General features: G+C 47.4%; 1 protein-coding gene across 6 annotated transcripts in view; it reads right to left on the reverse strand.

Annotated features, from left to right (window-relative positions):
- The window catches only part of Epac (Exchange protein directly activated by cAMP), a 296,847-nt gene that overhangs the window by 191,093 nt on the left and 81,240 nt on the right, over positions 1 to 24,514 (reverse strand). The gene's annotated exons all lie outside the window — the stretch shown is intronic.

Consider the following 24,514-nt stretch of genomic DNA (forward strand, 5'->3'; position numbering starts at 1 on the left):
GTATGCCAGCGACGACGACCTGGCGATAAGAGGCCGCCGCTGCACGAGGCAGGCTGTTGTGACGCAACGGAAACGGAAGGACTCGAGACGCGAAGTAACGAGGGCAGATAAACTAGGCTGCTGGGTCGCTGCTCACGGCTCCAAGGAGCGAGAGAGATGGGAACCGGCGTTGTGTGTACAGTACTCACGGATTGAAATAGGACATTCGGAGCGCGTGGCCGTCGCTTCATGGAGCGCCGCCCGTAGACGCTCATGGAACCAAGGTGGTGCATTGTGGTATGGCGCGAGAGGGAGAACATCTACAAAGCAGAATTGTTCCTTCCAGTAGCCAATGAGCCGGCCTGTGGTTTACCACATGCCTGCGTGGCACTGCAAGGCTAGCGCTCCGAATGTCCTATTTCAATCCGTGAGTACTGTACATCTTGGAAAGAACTGGAACGATCAGGACTGAAAAGCAAGGCTAGTCAAGGCTAGAGAAGCCGCACTGCCCAGCTCAGGTCTAGAGTAAAAAAGACAGTTGGTTGACTGGGCGCGGCAAACAGCTAAGGCTGTAGGACCGCTGAACTAAGGGTCCCTCTCACTTCGGAGGGGGGGTACAGTTCCTTACTGAATAAAATGTTTCTCATCATCGCCATCATGAATAAGTGCAGTCATTTACTGCGATGTTCTCTTGATTTTTCATGCAGTGGATTCATCTCTAGGGATTGAAATGTTTGAGGGGACTAGATGTGCTTTTATCGAGGCATAAGAATTGTCTTTGAGAGGGTTGTCGTTAACGCGATGTAGTCATTCTTCATGATCTTTATTCTGGAAACAGCAAGTAGCAGTACATTTATGATTACTACTTAGAATTGCTGCCAGTTTTCCTGCTGTAAGCGGGAAGTATCTCTTCTGAATGTGCGTTTGCATATTTGGAGCTTGCAATGTAAACATCAGAGTGGCAATTTTCCGGCATGCGTTAATCGTTTAATGACTACATGTACCTTATCCTCGCTTTCCTGAGGCGTTTGTGGTGAAGTCTCTCGACTAGGAACCTATCTAGGGACTTCAGTGCTTCGAACTACAATGTCCGAACAAAAGACTGCGCATTGAAAGCTAAGGACCGGGTGACGTCGGAGGACCTTTTGTTGTTGTTTTTTTCAATAAAAATTCTCGGCCGGTGGTTTGTACAGCTGCTTTATACTGTCATGTCAACACCACCGACAAAATCTCTTTGCTAGTGTTAATGCATGGTCGAGTTTGTGAACATGCAATCCCCCTATCCTCTCTTCCTGTCCCCTCACCTCTTTCATTTCATTCCTCCATTCTGCCTGCTGTCCTTCATTTTCGCTGCCCCAGCTCAGGTGCTTCAGTATCGATGGCAGATGCCGGGGCTAGCAAAAGTCTTTTCCTTCCTTTTTTACTATTATTTTTAATAAAACCACTACCACCATTAACCTCTTAAACTCCGCTCTTAAGAACGACGGATGCAAGGAGTGACAGTAGAAGAAGCATGCTAAGAAAAATGAAAGAGGAACGAAAGCACTAATGTGCGTAATCGAATGCTCTGGCAAGAGCTTTTCGTTTTGTTTTCTTCCGCTTATCTTACTTTCTTTATTAGAGTGTCTTCGGCAGCCGCCCAAGGGGTGTTTACGCGACGGGGGAGGGAGGGGAGGGGGGCATCGTAAGGGCCATTTCTGTCAAGGTCCCGAACGCTCCAAAGCACCGTGCACAACACAACCCCTCGCGCGTGAGGGGCACGGGGCAGGGACGAAGTAACGCGCCGGCGAAGAAAAGTGGCTTCGGCTCTGTGCCTTTTTATTTGAGCGGCGCCTACGAGTCACCCAACCTCTTTCCCGCTATTTTTTTTTCCTGCATTTTCAAAGCACGATTGTTGTGGCGTCGCCGCCTAGTGATATAGCTTTAACAAAAACGCTGCATGGAAAGATACAGGCATTGCATGGTGGCGCCCAGTGAAGCTCGGACGCTACCCGGACGGTAAAGGTATTTTTCCGTCCTTCAATGGTCTCTGACGCAATGACCTCACCAGGCGCCGGTCGTGTAGGGGATTGCCGCGGCTAGTAAACAGGATGCTCGCGCAGAAAGGAACGCTCTGGCCCAGCACATAAAGCTCCCTGGACAAGAGTGAAGAGAGGCAAAGGAGCGTGGCGCAAGGCTTCTTGGCTAATCTATAAGTGTATGCAGCGCGCGTTTACCGTTTATGTCTTGGACGAGCACTGTGCGCATTCGGTGCAGCTTACGCATGAGGAGCCAATCGGATCCCCGGGAGCAGAAATGCAGAACCCCGGGAGCAGAAATGCAGAACCCGGGGAGCAGAAATGCGGTACACTAGGAACTGCTAGCCCTTGCAGATGTCACTTTTTTTTGCCGCTTGGTCACAGTAATGTGTGTTGAATTTCACACGTCTATAGCTCTTTGCACCCTCTGCGCCCTACTACTGCACTATTATCGCCCACGCTCACTCTCTTATTACCCTAGCACTAACCCCTGCCACGGGTAGAGTAGATGGCCAAAGGCACGTTACTGAGTCAGACCTCTACACAGTCACACTGATTAAAACATCTTTATAACCCTGGTTAATGAAACTTACCATCTTTACGGTTCTTTGGTCGCTTCAGCAAGGTTTCCGGGCAGTATTAAAACACTTGGCTATAGTGCTACTATACTGACGGCAATGTGTTGTACCTCAAGCAAAAGCATCGCACTGTGTCCAAGTCAACTTTCATTTGGCAAACGGAGGAACATGGTCACCGGAGAACAAAGTGTTTCCGTATTTGATCTCAGGAACGAACTATACTGAAAACGATGACGCTGCCGTATAAACAACCCACGCCAAAGCCTTAATCCACACTCGAAAAGCGGCCACCGCAGCAATTATACGCTCGCGCTTTATAGGTGACCAGCAAAGGTAAACCGCGAACCATCTCTGACAAAAAGAAGGTAAGCTCTAGATTTCGCTTGAATCTTGAACAGCACGTAGGCAGTGTACGGTACATTTCCGCGCCAGTTTCACTACCGTCTTTATTATCTCCCAGAATCGTTGTAAAGGCCAAAGATTCACGAAGATAAGGAGTCATTATAAACACTACAGAGAAGCTGAGAGGTACTTTATAGCACTGCCACCTGGCCACGAGAGTACGCTGCACAGGAGAGGGAAGCCTGAAGTGCCAGAGCCGTGGAGCAACAGCGCGCGTGCAATAATTCCCCCTTTCTGTTCCAGCGGTAGTGGAAAGTTAACGCATTAGGCTTCTAACCAGATGTTTTTGTTCGTTTATTTATTTCTGTTCGCTCAAGGACATAGAGGCATTAAAGAGATGAGCTTGATTGTCTCCTGGCATGCAATTCCTTTCTTTTTTTCGTCTTGTCCAAAGGAGCCATTTAAGACAATGGACATCCATCAGGAAAGTGTAGATGGCTGGCCGTAAAACTTATAGGCACTTAAAAGCACTGTTAGTGCTCGCTGTGCGAGATTTTTCAAGATTATTTATTGACAGCATGACTACGAGTCTGATTTCTGACGCACTTTTTCAGCACGTTACCTGAAAAAAAAAATGTGACATTACGTATGAAAGTTACACTAAGTTTATGAGGGATGCCACAAGAGAAGGCTGTGGAATGTTTCCGACCTTCCTAAGTTACGCACAAGAACACCCTCCACCGCACAAATATCTTCCAAAAAGCGACCAGGCTTTCTGCCGCAGGCTTCAAACGGCCACATTCACGACCCCTTTCCTTTCCTCAAATATAACCCGCGGTGGAACCTCTCCTCACTGTCACTTTTGTCCTAGCACCAGAGCCGACTTTAATCATATCTTTCTGAACTGTTCAAACATACCACAGCCCCCGTGGCAAGGGTCAGGACATCAGGAGCGATTGGAGGCTGCTCTGAGCAGCTCGCTGCCGGTGATGCAGCTTCTGACGGTGGGCTGGGCCCGAGGGGTCCCCGAAGCATAAAAGTGCCCGGCCACCTAGAACGGCCCGAGGGCCCATCGTCGTCCTGCTTCCTCTTCCTCCCCTCCCCCCCCCCCCCCCCCCCCTCACTTGGTTCCTTCAAGAATCATTAAAGTTGTTACCTACCTACCAACGCACAAGAGTCTGAATGTCGCATCCATTCGAAGCAACCGCCCAGCCGGGTGCGAGATTAATTTCTAGTTACAAGAAAGGAATTCCATATCTCATTCCGTCTCCGCTGTCTCCAGAGGCAGCTAAAAGCCAGCCACAGAAATGTCACTTTTACGTATTTGCCTACCATATGCTTGCCAAGTATAGCACCGCCATTAGTACAGCAGGTCTATCGCATTGGTTTCGTACAGCCGCCTAAATTAGTCCGCCTTCATCTATCGTATCCCTGGAGGCCAGGATCGTCGCCCTGGAAGGACAGCCTTGCGCATTCATACCAAATGACAAAACACTTTCAGCTGAATAATGTGCTGGAAAGAATGTCCGCTAAGCCTGACTTATGCACAAATCCAAAGCTGTTGGACAACTTTCTTGTGCAAAAACTTCGAATATTACAGAAATAGTAAGGTATTGGTATAGGAATATCGAAGGTAATGGTCCATTCTTCCGATATGTAGCACAATATTTCTTTTATATCGTTTCCATGGCTCGCATTGAGCCGTTAAGACTGTCATGAAAAACCAAATTGGGAACGCTTTTCACGATAGCAAAAAACTTAATAGCAAAAAAAAATGAAGCCTGCCGACGAGAGATCTGGGGATATATTGATTTTTTAGCGAAATCTTAAAATATATGAAAAATTGCGCTCATAAACTTTTTCCGTTGAAAAATATCCAGAATTGCTGGGTGCGAAATATCGTATGACGCTGTTATGGAAATATTGAAGGTAATAGTAATAGTCTTCCGACGCGTAGCAAAATCTTTCTTTTATAGCGTTTCCATCTCTTGCATCGAGTATAGTTAAGGCTGCCATGGAATATCAATGGGGAACGTTTTTGACGATAGCAAAAACGTTAACAGCAAGAAACTACAAACCCGGAGAGGGGAGATCTGTGGATTTACTGATCGTTATCGTGGAGTATAACGATATGTGGAAAACATTGCGCTCATAAACAACTTGCCGTTGAAAAATGCTCTTGTCCAAAATTTCTGGGTATGGCAAGTGCTCCCAATCCGGGCAAACGCTTCTTGTGATTACCCGCACAGCGCGTAAGGACGACATTTTAGTTCAGTGACCGCTGGGATATAAAGCCGAAACAGGAGACGTAATCGGTCACGACGCAAGAGGCCCATACGTAATCAGCCACCACGTAATCGGCCCCCACGTAATCAGTCACGACGTAATCGCTTACAAGTCACCTTTCAGACCGTAAGATTGCGAAATGTGTGCTAGGTTTGCGTGGAGAGAGGCGACTACGAAGAAAACATTAAGCATTCATTTCCAAACAGCTCCAGCACAATGGCGCAATGCGCAATATGCCTCGTAACCAACAATTTCTTTAATTCAGCTCAGCAGCAATGCATTATTACTGCGCTAGTAAAAACGACATTTCTGCGTGGTTTGTCGGTCGGTTACGAGTAACTGTTCATGATTTCGAAATTTAGCTATATCTAGAACAGCGCATATCGTGATCGCAAGTGCGTAGCTTTTCTCCGTTATTATGGAAGCTGTTAAGTGAACAGCAGGGCGATGTATTATGATTTGCATACACATGAAAGGGCATAATTCAGGATACCTATTAGGTTCTTTAATATAATCTCCTGCTGTTTTGACTATGAATCAAGAACATACAGTTGGTAGGTTCTCTTTCCGTGCTGATTGCTTACACGGCTATAGGAGGTTTTGTTTTGGCGACCGAATTAATAGCCACCTCGTTTTGTTCCCACAATTACCAAATTATTCGCACCTGAAGCACCGCAAATGTGGCGCCTGATGTATTGTCATTGCGCTCACTTATAGACAAGGAGACGAAGATCCAAGGACTCCACATATAGCTGGTTTTAGAATGCTGAGGGTTCAGACATGACGGCACACTCCTGACGTGACTGTCCGTTAGAGGAAACGGGCAAGCTGGATGCAGTTCTAATGTGCGAGCATCAGCACGGCTAATAACCGCGACACACATGCACAAAAACGAGATGGCCACAGGGACAGATTTAAAGTAATTAAACGTCACGGTGATGATACCTACTAATAGTCGGGAAAAAAAAACCTGATTAGACGCAGTGCACACAGGCACTTACATCGTGTCAATACTGTTATCATGAAATTAAAAATGATATTTCTCTTGACTAGAAGGTCGGAAATACAAACATAAATCCACGTGTTACTGCACAAACTAAATAATGACAGTCAGACGTATAGCTAAAAATGGCTCCAGTCGCAACAAAAATTTTGTGAAGATGCCTCGTTTGACTTAAAAGTGGGAGCAATTCTTTTGGTACTTGAGAGGAGATTGTTTCTAGAGATGCTATATGCTATTCAGCGTAACAAACACTACGAGAGTACGCATTTTTGGCGAGAATGAGCTTTCGCGAGCCCTAATTAGAAAGTTAACGGCGTTAGATCGAATTGCATTAAGTTTATGTTCTTCAAAGAGGTACCGGGCGAATGAAATTAAAATTAGAAAATTTCATTCCATTTATTTTACACGTGCGGCACGGATACATGTAGCTCGTTCCGATGAACAGATCACCCAGGTTTAAACTTCCATTCACTGCGTTCCGGAGGTGAAAATGATGGCGTACTCGCAAGAGTAAATAAAGGGTATGTCACTAGAACCAACCTGGAGAGCCTTAAAAAAAAAGGCATGAAAAATTCACATAATCTCAAGCATTGCAATTGAACAAAAGCGCACTAGCCCTCGGATAAAAATTATGCTTAATGTAGCTTGACAGCACGAAAATGATCAAATGAAGCAAGGTAAAAGGTGATACGATAGCTTTAAACGGCTTTCTAAGGAGGTTAAGTGTAAACAACTACCCACAACAGTTCAAATATCTGCGAATGATGCACAGGAAACAAGCTCTTGTACTAGCATATCAATCTGCCCGTGGTAGAAAGAACACAGATGTAAATATATCAGCAAGTGGAAAACACAAAATCACTGGAACGGAGTCGTTGCATTCCGCCTTGCAGATCCTGCGCAACGCCAAGCCTCGCGATGCTCAGATATTTCATCCTCAACTATGTTCATCCCCGTTTAAGAATTCATGCGGAGCTTTCAGTGTTGGGTCACAGCTTACATGTATTACGCTGGATGCTAACACGCTCCGTGAAAACAAAAACAAAAAAACAAACCTACGTATAATAAAATACCAACATCTGACGACAGCCCCAAACTATTCTGTTAGTATTCACCAACTTGTAGAGCGTCTACTCAGCCACTAAAACAATAAAATACCCATTGGCAATCAGCCTATGTCAGCCAGTTTTCCACAGCCCATGGTTCAACTGCGCATTATTTACACGCCTTGCGTTTTGACTTGCCGACATTCTGCTACAAAAACGGACAGGTCGCAAAGTCCCGCCTACAAAATCCCGGCCGATATAACGTGCCAAGGAGCCAACGCGTATACATATTGCTGATGCATATTTAATGAAGCCAAGGGCGGCGCTCTGCTCCAAAACTCCGTTTTCTTCCCGTGTGCTGAGCTCTGCATCGCCCCTTGACAAATGTTTCGGGAAGAGCTCAGCGGACTGTCCCGCAGTGCGGGCTTTCTTCTCTATTGTGAGGGCATCCCGGTCGTATCGCAGTTCTCCAGCCGTCTCTTTCTGCCGGCTGTTGGCGGCAGCGGCGTCGGGCCTTATCATAACACGACTGCGCCAGCAGTGTTTGAACACTGGTGCGGAATAGCACAATGTCACTGCGAACAAAGCTATCACCCGCCGAAGAACCCTCAGCAGGGCGCACAAAAGGGCGAAACGGTACCGCGCGGGGAAAATAGTGTCCGCTGTGCTACGTGCTGCTGACGGACTAGACTAGGAGACGGTGAAAAAGATAGGAAGCGGGATGTAATACACATGTGCGGACAAGAACGCGACCTAGTTTTGGCGCGACGTTTCTGCGCAGTGTGTCTAGCGATGCCCTCATACATGTACGCGTAGGGGCCAAGCTGTTATTTGGTGGGAGGTCCCTACAATAAAAAATTAAAGGCAGACTCGGAGACCGTAAGTAAATATCTCCGACGGCTACATGGGGGACTGAAAAATAATCTACCTTAACGAAGAAAGAGAGATAAAAAAGAAATTAGCAGAAGCGGTCAGGTGCGCTTGCTGGCACAGCTACGCGTCCACGTGATTTAGGGATGTTCAAATTGTTCACGTAATGCATGCCTTCACGAACTCTAGCGAAGAATATGCACGAACCTTACTACGCATCCGCCTTAGCGTTGGCTTCACAGTATGCAGGAAACCAATGCGGAAAGCAGCATCAGACATGTCATGAAATCGACTAATCAGCGCGTCTGTTCGCGCGTCAGTCAACAGTATTAACAGCAAAGTTTGCACAGCTCTCGTCATATATCGAAGAGAGTCCTTAAAAGAGCGAGACGTGACACCTTGTTCCTCATACAGTGACGTCACAGTGAAGCTGAGCGCACTCAGCTACTCCTCAGACAAGTGCACAGCTCGGGGGCTCTACAGACAGCCTCCAGACAAAGGAGGATGACGACGAGCAAGACACCAAGGCAAAATGTCAACACAAGAAACTCAAGTGCAGAAGTTGTTGCAACGGCCAAAAAAAAAGCGCATCAAAAACAAACGGAGCACCGCTATATAGCGGGGCAGACCAGCCAAGAATGGAAAGCGGAATGTCTGGTAACAACCGTCGGCACGGAGCAGCAGGGTCGGTGTTGGCACAGCGACAACGATTGCGAGCAAAGACTACGTTCCCTTCCTCTTGCCCCTCCTCTCTCCCCTATTCCGCAGATCGGGCAGTGCAGGACCACACCCCTCCACCACCTCCTTCCCTTCCTCTCCCCATCCAGAGCTCTTTGAAGGCAGCCTGCAGAACCCATTAATCGAGGCCCGCCCTTTCTTCTTTGTTCCATTTATAAACGCAAACACGGTCGGCGCAGTGTACGCGCAGGGGGACAAGAGTGTGTGGTGTGTCTGTGTGTTTATGGGGGGGGGGGGGGAGGAGCGATCTAGATAGAGAGAGATAGAGAGAGAGAGAAAGAAAACTCGTGAGCGCGTTGAGCCAGGCGGCTGCACCGGGCCGTTCCGAGTAGTTAGGCATAGGCGCGCGCGTGTGCTGTACAGAGCTGGCACGTACCATGCGACACATAAGAAGGACGACAGCCCAGCAGTGCGCATGCGCGTGCTTCAGGTCCGCCAAGCTATAATTCAATAGAAACTCTCCGGCAGTGCCTCCCGCTTCTGGAGAGGAGAGAGCCGGGGCAGAGGAGAGGGCGAGCGCAACCTTGAACTACATTTATAGAAGCACGGAGAGTGGTGGCACGGTGGGGAGGATAAGCGTGAACTACTTTGGTTTTTGTTGTTGTTGTTTTATCTCCCGAGTGCGTTTGGCGGCCCCGAGCTCGTCTTCGCGTTAGGAAAAGCGACAGTGGAGCGGGCGATGGCTCATTAAGTTCCTCACCAGCCGCGACGCCCGGCGTCCCTACACACGTCACTTAATCTTCGCTGAGTGTGTATGCGTATACAGTTGCGTTGCGCGATGTGCGTTTTGCTTTAAGCGGATGTAACGGCGGCGGCCCAGCGTTTGCTGAGCGCGCCAAGAGATGTCGCCGACGCGAGCGCTATGTGACGCTGTCTGGCCTCGACCGACGGAGCTTTTTAGCGCTCTATCTTCACAGGAAGTGGAACACGACATCGACGCTAAAACTTTGTTGAATGAACACATGTGGTTCCCGTGTGTAAAAGAACGTGTGTAAAATAAGTAAAATAGATTTTGTAGCAGGTATTGATGGTGTTAAGGGGCCGGTTTAGCAGGTGTCTAAATGTTCGCGGAACTTAAGGGAGCACCTGATCTTGCGCGGTCTGAAACAGTACAGAGCGTGCAATCCTACCCCATAATGATGCTAGTGGGATGGTAATGGTAACGCTGCACTAACTAAGCGCACGGATAGGAATATAATAGTATCGGACAGCATCACTGCAGCCTGCGAAGTACTTGAGGTCACTCTGTGTGCATTTCAGTGTGTCCCTGGCGTCGGTCTTCATTATGCACGAACACGGATCATGATGGGCGGTGCTGCATATCCTTCAGTAGGCCAAAAACCGAAAGCCTAACGAATGCAAGCACTAACTCAAGCGTTACAGAGTTTTATATCCCATAACTGCGTACCCTTTCGATTTCTCTTCACCAATTTGCTAAAAAAATTCAAAGGGCTCTTGAGTCTGCTTACGTGGTTTGAAGGCGAAAGCAGTAGTGTGTCATCGTGAGCATGCGACCTCGACGCAGGTTGCGCACTGAGAAAAGAAACGAAGACGCGCCTCCGAGCCCTGATTCCACAAACGCTGAATCCACTAAGGTCCGAGTGAAACACTTGGACACTTGACCCACATACCTGTCGCGAACTAGCCTCGAACCTGACCAAGAGACATATGCAATAAGACACTACCTGCAGCGGTGTACGACGAACTGCTGTGTCAAACCGACGAATTGTTGTGTCAAAATTTTGATATGAAAATTCGTTTGTGAGGAAAGAAAATGGTGCAGTAACTGTCTGGCGTCTCAGTGGGCACCTCAACCGCGCCCTAAGGGAAGACGTAAAGAGTCTGGGAAGGTGCACAATTGAAGATGCATATGTCGTCGGTTTGAATCCCTGTCGCAAGCTAATCTCCAACTTGACTAGCACATGTACGCTATATGCAACGAGAAAACGTACCACACTACACAGAATGCCGTACGACAAACGGTTGCTCACGATTTTGGTACGAATGCAGTCGGGAAATCTGGCGCCACATTGATGTCAACTAGTGGGGGTATATATATAGACTGGCAACATGCATGCGTTCATAACAGCAGTGCTCGGCTTGTTGTGTGCGTCCTACGCCTGCTTGATGACATTGCCGTATTATTCTTGCCATCGCTGGGATGTTCTTTTTCACCACCTGCGAGTACACACTAACACACTCCGCCGGCTTTTCTCGTAATGACACTAGTAATACTTTCGCATTAAAAATTGCCACTTGGCGCCTGTTGAAAGAAGGGTACAGAAATGTGTATTCTGTTAGAAATTCCATGCGGAGACGGGACTGCGTTCTACACTTTCATGTCTGCATGCACGAAGTCGCTGGATTGCGGTCCGGTGACTATGAAGGTAAGCGTATGCATGCATGAGCACGTGCGACATTGGAAAACACCCTATTAGTCACCTCCAGTCGCGTTGTGTCACCATGACACACCGTCCCGCGATGTGACATAACTGACAGCGTTGCCAGCCGCGACATCACAGCTTCCCGCGCTCGCTGTGCTCACTCATCGGTGACCCCTGATCCGTGATTCCTGAGCGCAGAGACGTCACGTCCGATCGCGCTGCGCAGATAACAGGACGGCGGGTCGTCGCTACGCAAGCCGCGTTTAACGCTGAGCGCCGGCATGTCGCGCCCGATATAAGCAGCGGGCATCTGGAGTAACTCCTCGTCAGACCACGCGCACGTTATGATACACACCTCTCCACTGCGGAATTTTTCAAAGAAGCCTCACTTCTGCAGTCTAAGTGCGACCAGAAGTCGGAGAGTATAACTTTCTCTGCTCCCACGCAGCCACCTTTTCAAGAACTGCATAGTCATAGGGGCTTCGTTTCTTTGTTTAAATTACCGTTCTGCTCCTGGCGACCAAGTATTAACTGCTAAGTTTCTCGCGATTCTGCTTGAGCTTATTTGTGATTCTGATTTGGCAATGTATTATTACGAGTATGCATTTAACTAAAAAAGCATTATAAGACGTTTTTGCATGTTCCTGAAGGCATATGTTCCTGGCTACTTACAAGTTCCGCGGAACTAAGCCGGGAAGCGCAGGTTCGGGAGTTACTATTGGCCAACACGCACGCTGACTTCACGTGTCGAAGCTACGACGGTTACAGCGGCTATGAACGGGTAGCGGGAGCGTACGGGATTGCTGAGTGAATTTCTGTGCCTACCTCTTTGTGTTCACATTAAGCTCTTTTGCTGTGTTCTACGGTTTGTTTTCGGCATGCGAGTTAATGATTTTTCTTTTCACATTTCCCTTCTCTTCTTGCACACTTCCCTTGTAATAGGCCGAGGTGCTTGGATAATAATAAATTTTTTAGGCACTTCAGTCCTTTTTATTTATATAACGTAAGCAGGATTTTGCACACACATCATCAGTTGTAGCAACTAACCACACTGTATCGCATGCTGTGGCCTCTGCATTTCCACACATTGGGCGTCCTAATGCATGGAGTGACAATTGCGTCATCAGTATTGTTCTCCGCGGTCAGGGTTAAAAACTAGCATGCCGAGCTTTAATAAGCGCTGACAGAAAACATGCGGAGGCGCATTCGCCCACAAACGCATTACTCTCGCAAATGTCGCCGCACAATTGACGTCACGAAGTTCCACATACGCATCATGAGAGACGCCTAGTGGTGGGCTCCGGATTAATTCCGACCCAGTAGGTTTTGTTAAGATGCGGACTGGCATCGTACATAACACGTGCTTTCTTGCCTTGCATTAAGAAGTAGTTGCGAGTGGGCCACTTGGAACAACTTAGAATGCTGTATATAGCGCTGCGCTCCTTAGAACCAAGGTAAAGAAGGACACAGATAAGGGGTGAACAAAAACGACATTTAAGTACTCTCAAGTACACCTGCCTGTCTCCGCTTACCTCTGTCAATTTTTTTTCGGTTCTAATCAGCGCAAGATTATCATATTGTACGTCACCCCCCTCGAAATGATTCCTACGAGAAAGGGATTCGACCCCGCGACCTCAGGTTCAACATCTGACCGTCATTACCCCACTGAGTCATCGCGGTAGATGCCCAGTGTTCACTAAAGCGTAAACAAAAACATGAGGGACACTTATGTTCACCTTAAGAGTATGACCCAATGGCGTTAAATGGTCACTACGTTCTCTTAGGGTCACCTAATGCACCTTTCGCATACATCAAAAAGCTTTTTCATACACCGTTTTATTACACATCATCATCCACATTGATTGGTGAGTATAATTAATTGCCATAATTAACTAAGTGTTCTTGTAATGTAATTCGCGTACTTTGTGGTGTGACGTGCTCGTATAAGGTCTCCATTTATCCCATTGAACGAACGTACCTCAGTGGTGTAATGGTATATAACGTGCGCCCGGCTCTCCACCCAAATGACAGCGGTTCAATTCCGCTGAACCATTTTTTTTCTCAGCAAAACTACTTTTCCACGTCACTACCCCTGAACCAATCAGAATTTCCCCGTGACGCTGACGCCAGGTTTCCCATCGAACGGGACCTTTAACGCTATCACTTTAAAATGTTTACATACTCCTAGGCCACTGACGCAGCACATATTCCCATACACGCAAAGCGAACAAGCGACGAACAATGGGGCATGCGAAAAGTACGCAAAGCAGCACAGCAAATGCACACAGCACGCGGAAAGAACGAAGAAAAAAGCGAGAGAGAGAGAGAGAAAAAAAGCATCTAGCTTTGTGAGGCAACACAGGCACGTGAAAGCAACCGCAATCATTTCTGCGGAGACAACACCATGCACCCGAGCGAAGCTTACAGCGCTCTGCGCCGCAGGAGCGCGCTAGCGGTCGCACAAAAGGATGTCAGCTTAGATTACTCGCGCTGCCGTGCAGACGTCCAGCGCGGACGTCGCTTCGCTAATCACATTGCCCACCGCTGCCAGTTGCTCATCCCGAATCCATTCAGACGCGAGGCAACGCCGCCACCGCCCCACGAAATTCCTCCTCTTCTTTATTCATCCGATGAGCGAGCAGCGGGGCGCGGTGCAGAAGTCCCGCAGTCAATTCCGGGGAAGCTGGCGAAGCGAAACAGACACACACACACAAGTGAGCGGCGCACCCGAATTACGCCATGCCTTGCCCTTATTTCCTTCGAATCGCCCGAGCACGCCCTAGCGGCGACGCCGGCACGCGACGCGAATGTCAAAGGAGACGACAGTTTCCATTACTTTCTTTCCGCCGAAGGCGCGCGTGCTGTCACACGCACAGAGTTTGTCTTTCCGCCGAGTGGCGGCGCTGCGCGCAGCTGACCTGCAGCACCTCGAGCGCTTTGGGCCTGCGCAACTTCTTTTGTTTAGCATCATATGATGTCCCGACCGGCGCTCGGCTTTCTTTACTACGTACTCGTTATCCCGGCAGCTTTTGCAGCGGTGGAGCCTCCCTTCTCCTCATTGTTGAGCGCGCGCAGCTCCGAAGCTAAGCCTAATCAGAGAGCGAGCGGCCGGGCGGACGTACTCGCGGGCGTGCGGCCGAGAGAACGACTAACCCTAATTAGGGTAATCGTTTCATAACGGCAATCAGCGGGCCGGTGCTTTCTTCTGTCGCCGGTATGGAGCGCGGGCAGCGTACGTACGTATATGAAGAAGAAGAAAGGAGGGTGTTCCTATTCAAACGGCGACGCAGAAGGGAAGAGCGTCCCAGAGGAATATCGCGGTGTGCGCAGCGGGCCGTGTGTTGCGAGCAACGGCGAAGCGAGCGAACCGCACGAAACGACGAGTGACGGTCCCCAATATAGAAACCACTTTGCGGCGACGAGCTCCGTTTCGCGGAACCGCGTTCTGGAGACAGAGATAAATACAAAGAAAGGAAAACGTTGTATACATTGCCGAGTTCGGGAGACGCGACCCGAGTTTGTTTGTGAGCTTGCGTATCTGCGTTTTTGCGTTTTGCCCGTTGCTGTGGAGGTAGTATAATTACGACGCGTGGGCGACACTTGTTCTCATCCGTTTTGTAAGGAGCTGACATTTGCCGCAAAGTACTGCGTAGGCTGATTTTCCAGCATCAGTACCGCCTAGCGCGTTACCATACAGCTATTCCCTCAGTTCTGTGCAACACATCTCTCCTACTTTTGTTCTTTCTTTATCCCGCGGAAGCCTCTGATGCCGCAGACTATTGCAGATAGGCTCACAGCTATCACAATTTGCAAGAGCAAAGTTTTCCTCGCGCACTGGCTTGGCTTGCGCAGGTATGCATCAGTAATGCCAGCAGCTGTTCATAGCGCCCACAGCCTCTGTGCCTCCCTCCCCCAACCTCTAAGTTCATGCCCCTCTCCCTTCGTATTCTGAGTAGCCTCTTTCTACGTTGAGCTTAAAGGTCAGATCATGGGCAGCAGCAGGCAGCCGTCCACCATTATAACGGCGCCCACGCTGCTATAAGGCGTGGAGCTTGAGTTTCACCGCGAACGCGAGCTGCATTTGACGGCTGGGGGGGGGGGTCCCTTCTAAAGGGCGGCATCGCCGCCAGTCCACCGCTTCCTCGGAAGCTGTCCCGCTCCTTCCGCACCACCCGAGCGGAAATTGGCTCGAGGCCCAAACTTCAGCGAAGCCGTGGGGTCGAGCACACACGATCGAGACCAGACGGTTCAGCGCTTGAGGCGATGACAAAAAGGTGGCAGGCCCGGCATTCGGGAAACTTCACCACGTTCGACCCCCCTCCCCCCCTCCTAGATTGATGTCTCAGGGAAGTTAGGCGCCAGACGGCGTCGCGAGGCGCTATAGGCAACAGAGCTCTAAGAAATAAGTACAGTGAGAACTGCACCGCCCGACGGCATCGCAAAGAAACAAGAATGGAGTAAGACATTCGTTGCGGTTGGCATCCCACTAGCATGAAACGTTCACAACGCGGAAGAAACAAAAGCTAGAAGCGTGTGCGAGACGCCAGTTGTATGCATATATCGTTGTCTTCAAGCCTTTCGAGCCGGAAACGTTCTAACACAACATACGAATTGTTCGCAAAAGTCGAGACGATGAAAGGAAGCTCAGCGCTGTAGCGAGTGCTTGCAAGCGAGAGGAGAAGAACAATGAAAAGATTTAAAAACTCTTTCGTTCACATGACTTCTTGAGATAACGCAACATGCTTTGAAAGAATAGATACTTTTCGTTTCTTCGATAAAGAAAATGAGCCCGAAATGGAGTTGGATGTCAAGCAAAAGTAAAACATTAAATGAAAACAGTATCTCCGTGCCAAAACTGCGCGTTATGGGGAACTTGCGCTGAAGTTTGCGATGCCGATTGCAGCGCCATAACACACTGCCTAGCGAGAAGAGCGAGTAGTTTTGGGTAGTACTGGATGGATGGATGGATGGATGGATGGATGGATGGATGGATGGATGGATGGATGGATACGGCTGAACCCTTTAAATCGGGCGGTGGCTCAAGCCACCTAGCCATGACATGAAATTTTACTCTTGTCTTGATTTTAGCCACCAGTCAGATACCCTCCGCTTGGTTACTTCTACCCGCTTAAAATCTACTTTCCCTTCACTGTCCTTAAACCCCAATGCCTTGGATAAATCAGCCCCGCTGCTTTCCACTGTAGGGTGAAGCCCTTTACAGAAAAGTATCAAGTGTTCAGCTGTTTCCTCCTCCTCTCCGCACGCAACGCACAAAGTGTCTATCTCCTGGTACCTGACTCTATACGTCTTAGTCCGCAAAACTCCAGTCCTGGCCTCAAACAACAAAGAACTTCCCCTACAATTATCATAGATATTTTCTTTGACAATTTCCTGTTTAAAGGTCCGGTATGTTTCTAGTGCCGATTTCGTCAGCATCCCTGTTTTCCACAAAGCTCTCTCTGTTCCTTTAACCTTTTTCTTAACCGATAATTGCTGATTTGCCCCCTTACTGCTGTCCAGATATTTGCTTGTCAATTTTCTAGTTCGCTTTCTCCATTTCGTACTATTAGTACTATTAGTACTTTTCCGCGCCACCTTCAGGCGCTTATTGGCGTGAGCCACCGCGCTCTGTCGAAGGCGCACGTGCCGTGCGTCTGCTATCTGGGCTACGCCGAGAGAAGCTAGGCAATGAATGCTGTCAGCCAAACGCTCGTATCTAATCGCGCAGAATGTGTTCTCGCGTTTGCAGTGGCCCGAGCGGCTGACAAAAGCAGTTTTGAGTCACCGAATGGAACAATTGCAGTGCCACCTTGGCAGCGCAGGTTCCCTATTGGTTTGCAGTGAGCAACAACGTGGTAATACTTTGCTATAAGGAGACTACTGCCACGCCGTCACTGAAATTGTTCCAATGCGCACCTAAAAACTGCTGCCGTCAGCCGCTAGGGCCGTAACACCGCGGATTCACATTATGCACGATTAGAGGCTCGCACATTTGGCTGGTAACGTTCCTTGCTGAAGTGCTCTCGACGTAGCACAGTCAGCTGACGCACGACGCCACGTGTGTTCGAAAGAGCGCCGAAGCTGATGTCTGCAAGCGTAGGCAGGTCAGGCGGAGAAAGCACTATGGGTGCCCCTCAAAAATGCTTGGTCATTATGCTAGGCTGTGTGTTACGGCGCTGAAATCGACACACGGCAAAACTTCATCGCAGATTGCGTATAGCCATTGTTTGCAAAAAAGAAAAACCTTCCAAGCGCGAGTCAGGAATGCACGTGGCTCCTAGAGACCATCGTTAGCACGTGCCGAATCGAATAAGAAGGAAGAACACGGTCAAAACCACAGGCTTTTCCTTATCCTGTCAGCTGCGTCAAACGAGGCAGTCTTAGTTGCACGTAAGAAGAGACTCGGCATATGACAGCGTATTTCCATCGCTTCTCGTCATCCGAGTTCGGACAGGGCGGCTAACATGCCCACAGTGTAGGCGGCGTGCTTTTCTGACGCTGACGCAATGGAATGAGAGGGGTTTCGAGTAGCGGCACTACGACATCAACGCCGAGGAAGCGGAGACAGACCAATGACGTTCTTCAAAGTCTTGCTGTCACGCATGCTAAAGCTGTCCTTTCCATTCGGCGTAGACAATGACCTTCACGCGTTTTTTTTTCTGTGTCTTTTCCTGTCGACCCAACGTTGGACGCACTATTGCAGAAGCGTTAAGCCTGCATATGTCGACGTGTTAAACGGCAATTGTCAAACAAACCTACATAGACTCTAAGTGGTGCTTTCTGATGAGGAGTGGCTGTCGCGATTAGGCGAATAAGACGGACAGTGCATTAAGATTAGTTAACACTCGGGCTAATTATTTTGCTGCACAGATTTAGCGCCGCACAAGAAGAAGAAGTACGATAGAGTGGTCTAGGATACAATCATGGACGACTCTAGCGTGTTTGTTTTTTTACAATTTAGGTAGAAGTAGGATAGTAGGTAGTAGTAGTAAAGAAATCCAAAAAGTGGACCATGTTGACGCTTGCTGTTCGCATTTCTTTTATCGCGACTGTACAAGCACAATGTTTTTTTTTTTATGTGCCATTCGTAGCATAGACAATGCCGGTCATCTCAAATCATGTACTATTCGTAGTTAAACATCAACGCCATCACCAATGCATCATTAACGCACCGTTGCCATTAACCTTCTCAGCGATTCCCGACACTGAATTCCCTATATATCGAGCTTAACACTAGAATGTAATAATATGTTTCCAGCTTTTAAACTGCGTTTCGAGCGAGCTGAGATCAATCTAGAATACACACGTTGTTGTTACTTTTCAGTTTCAACCTTCTTCGACTGCTAGCAGCCATTAGCGTGATAAAAGGGTAACTGCACATGTGCGTCACACTTGAACTTTTTAGCTATGCTTGCCAACGATCTATAGCGCAAATGTTGGCGCTGACGCAGTTTACATTGTCAACGCAGAACGTTTTAATAAAAAGCACATTTTGACATGACCTGCGGAATCCCTGCTTCATTTAAGCTTTCTTAGTATATAGTCCCGCCTGGTTTCGTAAACTCACAAGCCGCGAAAGTCTTAAGAGCCCAAATGTAGGCTAGTGAGCGTGTTGAATCGACGTTAATATAGTACGCAGCGCCTACGGGAACAGGCAGGAGACGAACGATAACACATGAGTTACTTCTAACTAACTGGAATTGGAAGTAGCGCATGTCTGCCTGCCGTCAAACCTGTGTTCTTGCTGGTGCTGCTCCCGAAGTCAAAAACTTCGCTAAACTGTGCTAGTAAAAGAGGAAAGAAACTCATTTAGATACCGGCAGAGTCCGTGCTCATGAGTCGCGTGTACTTCCAGTCAGATGACGCGCATGTTTCGGTGTACAGGCAGTAAAGGCCTCAAGAGAACGAGCTCAGTTAAAATCCACGCGTACTATCTGGCAGGCTCCTCCAAAATGTGCGGCTTAAAATACCAGGAAGACGGAACTACTCTGCTGCTTGTACGAACTGGTGTACAACGCCGCATATGATCTGTGCTGTCAGAGCAGACTGTGTGAAGCGTTTTTTGCGTGCAGTGTGAGTTTAGTGTCGTTGTAGTGCGAGTGTGTAAAGTGTACAGCGCGAGTGTAAATGCACACAGGCCATGTCGCAGGACGCCTGCCAAGCGTGGGTTGCAAAGTGCAGAGGGTGTGGCAAACAAAGGTTCGAACCGAACAAGCACCGTTTTGTAAACAGCATCACATACCGCCATTCGTTTCATTATTTCTGTATGTGGATTCGTTCCCCTCCGCGTTCGCTTGCATTCAACGCATAAGCACCAACATTCCGTTTTTTTTTCTTTCGCACGGAGGGGCTTTGTTAACTGATTTAAAGCAGTAAGAGAATCATTATTAATGACAGCTATCTGTTTATAAATATATTTAGTATACCCGAAATACAGCGCCTTCATTTTCCGGCCAGTGATGTTTCCACTAGCGAAAACGCAATGTCGAGCGTCGTGTGTCAGTCCTCACGAGAAAGCCGACCAAAGAAATTAAAGCTCCCTCTTTACGAAGCTAGCGCCACATAACTAACGTACTCTAATACACAGCGTTTCATCACATATGAAGGGAAATTAAAAATGTACTCATTTCTTTGGCGGTAATGAAACTCGAGTGTTTTATTTTCCCGCTGACTCAGGGCAGCAGCGAGTAATTTATTTCTTAACCACGTGTGTAGCTACAAACGACTCGTTAAATTCTGATGAACTACAGAGACACGCACAAGACCTCCAATTAAACTTGCAGACTGTTGTGAGAAAGAACGAATGGCGGAATTCTGGTAAAGATATGTCTTTGGGGTGAACGCTTTTCCTGATTATGAAATACCGACAGAAAGCGCGCGCTGATAGCTCTTCAAGCTGCGCCGTTTTGAGGTACACATAATGCGGGACCGAGTGGTAAATGAGCGCCGCTAGGCGCGGGATTTCCAAAGATGCTCCTCACGCTGTTAATGTATTATTTTTCGAAGACATTGTTTTTATAAATCCTTTCGCGCTGTGAATGGAGCCGCCATATTCAAAGCAAGAACTCAAGGCAAAGAGAGAGAGAGAGAGAGAGATAAAGAGAGGTAAAAGGAGCAAACTTTTCGGGACTGCGCTGCTTAGTGAACGACCTCTCTGTGTAATACAGTGGTCAAGCTGAAGACGCATTAAATCAAAATACCACATTAAGCTTTTGCTGACACGTTCTAAATCTCCAGCGGCTTAAGTTTTAATGAATTCCGACAACCTTGACTGATGACCAGCTAAATGAGGGATAAGATTTAATTACCACATGCGCGGCAGGAGATCGCAGATAATACTGTTTCGATAGAGGCTAAACGCAAAAGACACCCGTGTGCTGTGCGATGTCGGAGCGCGTTAAAGATCCCCGGGCGATCGAAATTATTCCGGAGCCTTCAACTACGGCACCTCTTTCTTCCTTTCTTCTCTCACTCTCTCCTTCATCCCTTCTTCTACGGCGCGGTTCAGGTGTCCACCGAGATATGTGAGACAGGTACTGCGTCATTTCATTCCCCCCAAAACCAATTTAAAACCATTTCAATATTGCTTCACACGCAGCAAAGGGAGGCCAACTGACGGTACAGGAACAGAAGCGTTGACACATGATTGAAGGTACTTTAGAAATGTGCATGCCCATTCTTCACGCACCCTCTCTTATCTTCAAGTCCTTGTCGTTATCCTTGCTTCAATTTAATGTTTATAATCAACAGGTCCGAATATCTGACTTCCTGTTGCTTCAATATTATTCGTGCGAAGTGTACCCCTCCTTTTTGAAAGTTTTCTTCCATATACAGCGTAAACTGTGTAACAAGGACATTATAGTGCGTAATCAATGGGAATGTTTATCCTAATCAGAAAGATGGGTCACTGCGACTCTTTCGGAAACCGTCGTGCACCCAAACCCGATATTCTGTTCTGCTTTGCACTATGAAGGTCAACTCTTCTGCAAGAAACAAAGCAAAATGGAGTCCGCACGACGGGGTTTGCCACATATGCAAATAAATTAGACACATTTGTAGTGCGGGAATGGTAGCGCAGTAGTGTGTGCCTTAACTATCAAATAACTATCAAATAACTATCAAAAATTGAATGGTCTGGTTACTTACGTACTGAAGGGGACCCGTTTTACAATTTATGGTAGGTGGTTCACTCATCATTCACTAACGAAGGCCAGTTGTCACCCTCGGTCAAAATGTATACAGCGCATTAAGATGACGAAAACAACAAATAAAAAGCGATAATTTTCGTCCCTATCAAAATCCTAATAGGCGGCTCCATTATACGGCTCATTCCTCATTTCTGTCATTTTACATTTTTTTTTTAGTACCAAGAAGAGGCAGCACACTGCAAACAGGCAATATAAACCGAGTAAGCTGGGCAAGTGCCTCAACCTACTGTACCTCAAATGGTTTGCACGTCAACAACTGTATGCAGTTTCAGTCACCACCAATGTGGAACTGCATGCCAGCTTTAATCTGAATAATTAGCGCCCTCAAGTACTCCCGTTTACTGCACGCACTTTGACTTCTTTTTTAATCTCAACAAACATGCTCTCGGTATTGTTTTTTCCGCTTTATTGGGCCTCAGAACACCTTGACATATATACTTATCACGAATATGCCCAAGCACTGCGAGATAACATACCTCTTTCAATGAGACCGCGGCTGACTACGAGAAAACCAAAAAGTTAAAAAAAAAATCAGTATATTTTGTCCCGCACACAGGATTCCATCGACGTTTACCGTCGAGTCATGTACGATATATTTAGGTTTCGTGAAGCAACCTAGTTACCATCGTTCGTTCCCCACTCGTCTCGGCGCTCTCGCAATCGCCGCTTCTAGGAAGCGCGCAGGAAGTTGCAACAAGGCCTCTCCATCCTGCCCAACTGTTGCCAAACATCTGGCATGGATGGAATGTTCGCATACGCTATCTCCAGAGGAACCCAGCTCCTAGCACTGAAGATAAAGCAAGGGCAAAGAAGAATACGCATATTTGTTCGGGGCCCTTGAGTTTAGGTGGACGCATTTGCCGCGTGAAGTATAATAATGTCATGCGCCAAATTACATATCACAGTAAGGTTTATGATCTATGGGGGCTTAATGTCCCAAAGCGACTCAGGCTATGAGAAACGCCGTGGTGAAGGGTTCCGGAAATTGCTACTACCTCGGGTTCTTTAACGCGCACTGACATCGCACAGTACACGGGCCTCTAGAATTTCGCCTCCATAGAAATTCGACCACCGCGGCCAGGATTAAACCCGCGTCTTTCGAATCAGCAGCCGAGTGCCATAGCCACTGAGCCACCGCGGCGTCTACAACAATTTAAGTAGCGTGGTTGCGTTCAGTCGTGTACCAATGATACAACGTCAATAACTTAGTCTTTTGTGGTAAGATATCACAGTAAGATTAAATATCGAGGTAAAAATATTACAATACTATACATAATGCAATACACTAAAAGAAAATGTCTCAGTTGTAATGTACCTTTAAGTCCCAATTATGTCGACTTACTGAACTCGTTTCCTATTTGTTGTATGGGTGACTCAGTGTCTAATATTTTGTGGGCTTTATTTCGAGTGATTTTTTCTTTATAAAACCTTGGCAATCTGCCTTCGCGATCTATTGCACTGGCCTAAGGTACGCAAGAACTAAATGATAACAAAGAGATAAATGAACCCCTCCCAGATTGAGAGGTGGATCACACGATGTGCGTCAAGCACAGGTGGAGAGAGATCGATTCGGAAACACCGCGTCGTCTTATTTCCTCACTAAGGGATAGCTTTCGAACAATCCGCATTTTTTGCGTATTAAGCACAGCTTCCCTAACTGCTGGAGACCACGGAAAAGAGCACGCAAGTCGCCGCGAAAGCAGCTGTCGCGACGCGCGCAAATCGGCGGTTATCTCACGCACTTCCTCAAGTGGCCGAAACTCTAGGGCGCGTTGGAAGAGGCGGACCCAATTTAGTGAGTACCCAGAGGGACACCAGCGAGAAATGTGCACCATGCATAATTTTGACCTAATATGCTTTAGCTGCAGCAGGTGTAAGTAATTACTGAAGTGTCTAAGACGCTGGTACTACAAGCCCTTATAAAAATGGTCTATGGACAGTCTATTGACTTCCTGTAAACTCTATGGCCTTCTTAAAGATATTTATTTTTGTCTATATTCATAGTCTGTAGACTTTTTATAGACAAAAGTCTACTAAAAGTGTATGGCCATAAATCTATAATTGTCTGTAAACTGTCCGCAGGATTTCTATTGCCTACAGACTGTTCTCTAATGGTTTGTCATAGTGAGTCTATTGACTTTGTTCACAAAAGTCTATGGACCGTCACAGACTATCTAAAGAAATTTTTGTAATGGAGGACAGGGAAGTAGCCGGAAATATTTCTCGAATGGGAGGGTGCGGGGGGCCTGAGCTCGATTTCGGGAGGGGGAGGGGTCGGGTCCCTGTACAAGGAAGAGTTTTTCGCGCGAAACAGACTACGGCTCTTTCGTTCACGTAGACCCGCCCATATAGTAGGCACGATCCTGTAGTTATCCCTGTCAAACACCATTTTGAAATATATTTTTTGCGTCCTCTCCGACTCAAAAACCGCCGCACGTCACGGTTTAAAATAGCTGCTCTAAACCTCGAGATTTTTTATCTTGCATGCTCAACAGCGAGCCTCATTATTTAGAGTGTTGTGTGAGTACCTGGGGCTCTTCGCTTTGCTTGAATTTTTCTGTTTTAGAAACAAGCACAATTTTTTATCTCAGAAGATTCCGTTCGGCGAGCATACAATTAACCACGCTAATCTACTGGAGGTCAACGTCGAGAATTATCTACCACGAAATGTCGGCCCCTCAATGACCTCGACCGGCGCTATGCATATTCATGAAAAAACGCAGTGAAGAAATGAAGCTGTGAAGAACGAAAGGAACGCTCTGAAAAAGGAGAGCCACGGGACGATTATCTGAAGACTTCGAATTTCTTGGTTAAAGTAGAGGATGTTATAGTGTATTTTGCAATAGATTATCTTCTATTTTTGCTTTTATCTGAACCCTTCGTTAATTTCAGTTTCAGGTTTAATCATTCACAATGTGCGAATACATTAGTTCGACATGAATATGCAGAAATAGGCCCCATAGGGAACACACCGCGGTAGGGCCTCTAGACACAATACAACTGGGTATTGAAGGCGATGTGAGAATCATGCTTAACTATTAAATTACGTAAAGCACAACAAG

This window comes from Amblyomma americanum, chromosome 3, assembly GCF_052857255.1.
Source record: "Amblyomma americanum isolate KBUSLIRL-KWMA chromosome 3, ASM5285725v1, whole genome shotgun sequence".
Lineage (NCBI taxonomy): Eukaryota > Metazoa > Arthropoda > Arachnida > Ixodida > Ixodidae > Amblyomma > Amblyomma americanum.